Source organism: Pogoniulus pusillus, chromosome Z (assembly GCF_015220805.1).
Source record: "Pogoniulus pusillus isolate bPogPus1 chromosome Z, bPogPus1.pri, whole genome shotgun sequence".
Lineage (NCBI taxonomy): Eukaryota > Metazoa > Chordata > Aves > Piciformes > Lybiidae > Pogoniulus > Pogoniulus pusillus.
The window spans coordinates 46,880,768-46,887,102 of NC_087309.1; the positions used below are offsets into that span (position 1 = coordinate 46,880,768).

Consider the following 6,335-nt stretch of genomic DNA (forward strand, 5'->3'; position numbering starts at 1 on the left):
TGCAAACTAAGTTCTGTTGAGAATTTTACAGGCAATCTTCGATGAGAAGTGGAGCAGATCCTACCAGAACAACCTACACTGCGATCAAGATAGGAACAACCAGATGGGACATAATTACCCCTGAATGGAAAAAGCTTCAGATAAGGAAATTAGCAATATCTGACTTGTGTAAAGTACCTGCAAACATTTATACAGAATTGTGGCTCGAAGGACCATCAATCGAGGAGTTAAAACCTTGCTCCCATCTGCCTGCCTGACTACAGCCGTTACAGCCTGTTTTCTCCCCCAGAGGGGCATAAGCTGTAACATGAGCCGTTGTTTTGGGAAAAAGACCTTGGTTCAGAGGAACTATGAGCACCCTACGCACACCTGCTGGGGGCTGACCCTTACCAGCCCCTGGGGTGGTGCCACAGGTTGTTTTCATGAGAAATAGCCTATCTGTGAATTACACATAATTTTGAGCCAATCTGTATTGTCCACTTGTGTCAACCCAAGTCTGGCTGGATACACCTCCTCTGAACGGTATAAAAGATGCTGCATTGCCTTAATAAAGCACCTGGATACTCTCGCTCACTCGCTCTCACACACACCCACACCCACACACATGGCACATGGCACAGCTCGGCACTCGCACTGCAGCATCGAAGCTACAGCCGACTCGCCAGTGCTATGATCTGCGGCTGGCCTCCGGACGGACGCCAGCACCCAGCTTGGCTCGGACCCGCGGAAGCTCAGGCAGCGCGCCCCAATCCACGATATTTAGGACTTTCAGAACTGAATTCGGACAGTGAGTAACTGAGAAAGCTTGATCTAAAGCCAGAATAATCTCTCAAAGCCTTCCAGTGGAACTCTTGCTTCGCCACAGACTCTCTTCCTAAATTCTTTCAAACTGTTGCTAAATTCCTGATTTCTTATACATAGTCATTCTGTAATTTAATTCGCAACCGCTTACAAAGAACTTGCGTGGGGTAGTTACAAATAAGTCTGGGGAAGGGGATTTCTAGTGATTATAATATGAAACCTTTTAAACTCTTAAAAATCGGCCTCGCATTTCATTCCCCAAAAACCCAGACAAACTCCACTCGGTGACAACTACACTCCACACCACTATGTGATATAGTGCATTTAGACAAGTAGAAAATCAAGCAAATATCCTTAAAAAAAAAAATAGGGGTGGAATTATGGGAAGTGACACGTTTCGTTTTGTTTACCTCTAGGCAAAGATAAATATGGAGATGGTAGACAAGGTAAAAGGAAGTGTGAACGGAAGGAATGTGGGTGTAGGTCTGATTTAACTAGCCAATGTAATTAGTATTCATGGAGAGTGGAGGGCATGATCTGAAGACTACCTGAAGACTGCGCAGTGAATAGACCTCGAAGGTGTATATAAGTGACTCAAGTTGCGCAAATAAATGTCTTCACTTGAGTAACCTGCGGAGTACCCCATAATTGCTACCAAATAATTTTTTTAAAGCATTCACTGGTCAAATAGCACAAAGATAATGTTTAGCCTGTTTTGTGAGTACTTACATTTGCGGCCAAATTGTTCATTATACTGATACTTTGTAGACTGTGCGTTCTAGCCTCAACACTTCATTAGAAAATGAACATGAAAGTCTGGTAAAGTAAAAAATGAGACATAAAGCAAGGCAAAATGCAGAGTAAATAGGAATTAATCAAAGAAAAAAAGACTACCAAATTCTGGCAATAAGCTGGGTGAGGGCACGAAGGTTCAAGGAAGCTGTATTTGCTTTTTCAAAAAGCATGCAGTAGTGTACAAGCCAGGTAAGTGGGCTGCAAGTAGATAGTAAAGAGACGACCTAGGAAAGTGGGTATCTATGCAACACTCACTCTTAGACATCTCTCTCCACCTAAAATACCACAATTGTAAACAAAGAAATCAAACAGGATAAAGAATGATTATTTGGCAGTGTTTATAAAGTTTATAAAGCACCACAGGTCCTCCTTCATGAGCAATCTCGGTATTAAAAGATTCCTGGTTTGGGGCGGGGGGGAATGGTGATAGGAAAACGAATTTTAGGAGCTGAATACCTTGCTATAGCTCTGAATTGCCATAAGAAATAGCTGCAATTTGCTTTTAAGTTTTGGGATCTACAATTTTGTCTGTCAATGCTACAGAATTATGGAAAGTTTAGATTAAAAGGTCAAGTTGAACTTCAAGCAGGATTAATCTAGAAATGATATCAGGTTGCACAGGGCATCATCTAGCCAAGTTTGAAAGTCTCAAAGAAGTCTCCACAACCTCTTCAGATACAGCCTCTGAATAGCCTATTCACCTTCCCCATACCCCTCTCAACCTTACCCCAGCTCCAAGGAAGAACGGAGGTTCAGCCAGAGGGTTAGGAAGCAAAGTGGATTAATCAGAAAAACGGCAGAGAAATGGAGGATGAGGTTAGAGAGAGAGATGCAGCTTGGAGCTCCCCAGCAGGAGTAGTGCCTAATCTATGTTTTGATTCTTGTTTTTATATATCTCTGCAAGCCTATGAGGGAAGTAGACATCACCATCGTTTTCCTTTCACAGCCTGTAGTCTAGTTCTTCTCACCAAAACATTCTAGCTAGCTTCAAACTAGCACACCTTATTGCAGTTTCTGACTGTTGTCTTCTGCTTTTTTCTGTTTTCCTCCAAGAAGAGTTGTCAGAGGGGTGAAAGACCAATGAAGTGCGATGTAGATATTCACACAGACAGAACATTCTTTCAGCTGTCCAGGGCTCCTTTCTAACCTGCTGTTTGAGATGCATGCATCTATAGTTATGATTTTCATTTAAAGGCTTGGAGATACTTGGTTTAGCCAGCTGATAATGGATTTTGTGCAGCGCCGTTGTGCTTGAGCCAAGTTAGGTAAGATACTGAAGAAGCCAAGGGAAAGAGATCCCAGCCCAGCCGAGTCTGTCCTAGCATGACTAACACATGCCAGCATCTGGGCAGTTTAAAATTTATCTGTTCTGCAGCACATTTCCTGTAAAAAAAAAAAAAAAAAAAAAAAAAAAAAAAAGAGAGAGAGAGAAGGAGGGGGGAAAAAAAAAAGCCCAAGAAAGTAGAACAGAGTCACTTTTGTTGTCAAGCAACTGGGATACTGAGACTGCCTGAATTGTCATGTACTTCGTGCACAAGTGCTGTGTCTAGGCAGCCAAGGGGTCGCTCGACCTGCAAGCATTTATACAAAACGTACTGCTAAAAGACAGTAACTCCAAAAACGCTTTTGGTTGCCTCCAAGTGCTCATACATCGAAGTGTATGTCCTATGTAGAAGTGGCATCTTCGTGTGCCTGGCGGCACTGCAGGCACAGGATGGGCAGTAAATACTGTTTTGGTGGGCTGAGGCAGGCTGGAGGGTTGGGGACCCACTGGCAATAACGAGCCTGTTTCTCCAGCTACTTGTGGGACTCAGAGGTCATCCTGGGAGGGAGGTAGGGAGGTGGGTTCGGTCCCTGGAGGTTTTGGTGCTTGTTAAAATTGAGCCACCAAAAACTTAGAGATAAGTTTAAGGAGTTTTATTTTGGCAAGCAGGGAGCAGCGCTGGGCGCAGGGGAGTTTATCTCCACAGCTGCGCACTGTACACATGCAGCTGCAGGGTTTTTATTTCCCGCTCGGATACATATTCACAAAGCAGTGTAATCCATATTTTATCATTTCCCAAAACGGTTGCAGTTTTTCCTGGAACTTTTGCGCATGCGTGCTAATCCTCCTGGGGTTCTCTCTGGTGGTCGTGAGGCTGAAGTAAAGAGTCTTCCTCAGGTGTCTTTGTGACTCACCTATTTGCGTCTTGACAGTCGCCTGCTTTACAGTCTTCTTATCTACCATGCTCACGGTGTTTTCTGTTATCGTTCATCCCTAGCCTTGCTCAGCTAGCTCTGGCACACCCTTGTTTTGTTCATGTCCCCTATTCACAGGGGGCTCTCTTCACAGCGCTTTCTGTTATCGCTCGTAGGTTCCAACGTCTCCAGCTTAGTTAGCTCTGACACACCCTGCTCTGCCTTTCGCATAGTGACATATTTTCGTTTTCTCATATTCTTATATTCTGCTTTGCCATTCTTTTATTGACACGGGTACCATTTTTCACAGTGCTGATGCAGACTTCCTTCAGCAGCTGTCAGGGCTGCTGGCACTGGGTACTGCCTGAGTTTCTCAGTCTGCATCCTCAAGCCGGGGGACAACAGGACCACATGAGAGAAGGAGGATGGCGCTGAGGTGCCTTCCATGGCACATTGCCACACTGTGGGTTTGCGGAAAGATCTGCTGGGAAAGCAAGATAACTGAAGTGGTGTGGTGGGGGCAGAAGTGAAAGGTTTGGAGAGAGAAAGTGTTTGGAGAGATAAATGGAAGCAGCTCCTGTTGTGGTATTGTTATTAAATATGATTTATGATAAAGCAAAAATTACAAGTATTAATTTTTTTTTAAACACCCCCCCCCCCCCCCCCCAAACTTATTTACAGTTAATACATACACAGATTCGGATATTCGGTGGGTAAAGCTGGCTTTGCAGAATGTATATACACAGCATTAGAACGATTTAAACATCTCCAGCAAATTTAGAAACAGTAACCCGATTGAAAAGGTTCCTGCCGCTTGTCCTCTAAGGGTAATGTTAACGGAACTTTCATCCACTTGAAGTTGAACGGCAGGCACAAATCTTTATAAACTGTAGAGAAAAGAGTCAATTTACTCACACTCACTGACTCGAAATGTCAATATTTGTAGTCCAAAACGATGCGCGGCTGCACAACGCAAAGGCAGTTCCAACGCGCGCAGGCTGCGGAGGGGCTGCTACAGCCGAGGGAAAAGCTCTGCAGAGGGGTGCGTAGCGCAAATTGGGCGCAACATCTCCGGGGTCCACGGGCACGGCGAGACAACTCCTCAGTGAGAGGGCAACTCCTTCCACGGCTCACAGGTGCTACCCGATCGGGCAGCCTGCCAGGTGCGGTGGGATCCAGGCTGCGACGGGTGGGTGCCAGGCACGGGACTGGCTCCGTTTGCAGTCAACAGAAGCGGTCCCCGAAGTCGTAACCCGATGCTGCTAGGCTGCAGCTGGGCCGAGCGGTCCGCGGCTCTGCCGGGCTCAGGCGGGCAGCTGCGCCCCCGAGCGGGGCAGGCGGTTTGGGACTGCGGCCAGGCTCGGGAGGGGAGCAGCGCCCGCACCCCCCGCTAGCAGCAGAGGCAGGCCTGGGCGCTGCACATGGCCTGGAAGCAGGTACGGCGGGGCCGGCAGCGAGCAGGCAGACGAGGGAGCAACTTGTTTAGCAAATCCGAAGTTAAGCATTTTGCCGAGAGCATGTTAGGCCAACAGGAGCAGATAAAACTCAACAGCCAGCCAGCCCTGCGTTACTTACACCAAAAACAGAAGATGCACAGGCGCACACACATCAGGCTGCCCACGGACAAAAAGGTGGATTTTGTTTACCAGTGCGCAAAGCAGGCCCAAAAACAAGCCCAAACGTGGTGGTGTTATTCAGACTGACAGGCACCAAGGCTTTCGTATTGTTTCCCACCTTGTCCTAGCTCAGGAAAGAGAGAGAACTGGTGGGGAAGGTGAGTATGTTTGTTTGGGACATACAGGGACATGTCCTGGATATGCATTTTGAGCATAATTTTGGACCTTTCACCACAGCTCCGTTTGCCCAGCAGTGAGCTGAAAGCAATGGAGTGATAAGGAAATGCAAAAGTACCAAAGGGCAAGCCCAGGTGCTCTGGGATGGTGCAAATCTGCACAGGGCACAGACAGGGCCGAGAGCCCTGTGGGTGAGGCTTTTTGAGCTGCTGGAAACCACCAGTAAGCTGGGAGTGGAAGGCATCACCCACAGCAGTGGTGTGAGGCTCTGGAGCCTGCTCCGTGATGCCAGCACAGTTAGCTGGCACCTGTTCAGGTGCAGCAGTGCAGACACAGGTGGGAGGAGGCACTCGGTGGAGGCAGGTCAGTCTGTCACAAGCCAGGATAAGGAGATGGTGCTTCTGCTGAGGCAAGTGGAGGGTCCCCAGCCCTCCAGCCTGCCCCATGTGAAATATCTGACTTTGGCTGTGTCCAGAAGTGAGAAATGCTTCAGTGAAACCATTAGGCTCAAGATGAATACAAAATGTCTTTATGTTGTCAGTGCCTCCCCCTGCCAGCACACATGCCCATGTGTCTGCACTGTGACTTGTCTTTACTCCCCCTTCTCCTCAGGACAGCCTTGCTCAGGTAGAGCAGCCTGCTTGGGACATGGATGAGGGCTGCATTGGAATGGGAACTGCCCTGCTTTGGGCTGTGATGTAGTGTTTTAGATTAAAAACGTGGCTTCTTGATATTTAGAGAAGACTCTCCACAGGCCTCCCTTGCAGC

The 6,335-nt window shown here is 47.3% G+C and overlaps 1 long non-coding RNA gene across 1 annotated transcript; it reads left to right on the plus strand.

Moving 5' to 3' along the window:
- The first annotated feature begins 689 nt into the window (after nt 1-689).
- LOC135193113 (uncharacterized) lies at nt 690-4,396 on the plus strand. Its single transcript, XR_010309104.1, has 2 exons — nt 690-787; nt 4,085-4,396. It is a non-coding gene; the product is annotated as an uncharacterized LOC135193113 (long non-coding RNA).
- The last annotated feature ends 1,939 nt before the right edge of the window (nt 4,397-6,335 follow it).